At 35.0% G+C, this 760-nt stretch overlaps 1 protein-coding gene across 1 annotated transcript in view; it reads right to left on the reverse strand.

The window, feature by feature from the left end:
- Positions 1-276, reverse strand: part of LOC106467835 (cell division cycle protein 20 homolog) — a 30956-nt gene extending 30680 nt beyond the window's left edge. The window contains exon 1 of the mRNA XM_022396029.1: positions 224-276. The gene's annotated coding sequence lies outside the window, so the exon portion shown is untranslated. The remainder of the gene's footprint in view (positions 1-223) is intronic.
- Positions 277-760: the final 484 nt, after the last annotated feature.

Genomic DNA, 760 nt, shown 5'->3' on the forward strand with positions numbered 1-760 from the left:
TAGCCCATTGTGTAGCTTTGTGCTTAATTCCAAGCAAACAAACAAACAATCTATTCGAAGTTATAATACGTAACAACACTTTTTGAAAGTGGACCAAGACATATAAAACTTCAACAAGGAATGAACATCAGTTTTTCATGTAATATTTCAACTTCTAAATACAAGAAAATAACAACAACAAACGAGTGCTCATGTCTAGAAAGATACCTAAATAATTCCTTACTTGATCAAGTCGATAGAGAACAAGAGGGAATTTCAATAGCCACGGCACTTGGAATTCTTTTAGGCAGGATTAGAATAAATTTATCTATGAGACTTTGGGTGTGGTCAAATACATCAATCGAAAGTTCCCTCCTATGAGCTAAAGGTTTGTACTTAAGAAACAACAACAGAAACTCAGAGCCGTTCTATGAGCCACTATGCCGTGGCTAAAAATATAGCAGAATTAAACCACTACTGTACTTATGTAGAGATGGCACCACTAAACTCTATACTAAAAGCACAATACGGTTTGGTCAGTTAATATTAGAATACAAGGTTTCTTTATTCAACTACACCCCAGAATACACTACTTATAATGTATTATTTTCGTTAATTCTGTAGACCCATCGTAACTGACCCAACTGCCCCGAGTAAACTAAAAAGAACCATTAATTTTACGGTTGTAAGCCCGTAAACATAGTGCAGATCAACCAGTGGACAAACAGTACATATTTAAATTGGTTGTTTGTTGTTAAGCACAAAGAGCTATCTATGCTCT

Source organism: Limulus polyphemus, unplaced genomic scaffold, assembly GCF_000517525.1.
Source record: "Limulus polyphemus unplaced genomic scaffold, Limulus_polyphemus-2.1.2 Scaffold2760, whole genome shotgun sequence".
Lineage (NCBI taxonomy): Eukaryota > Metazoa > Arthropoda > Merostomata > Xiphosura > Limulidae > Limulus > Limulus polyphemus.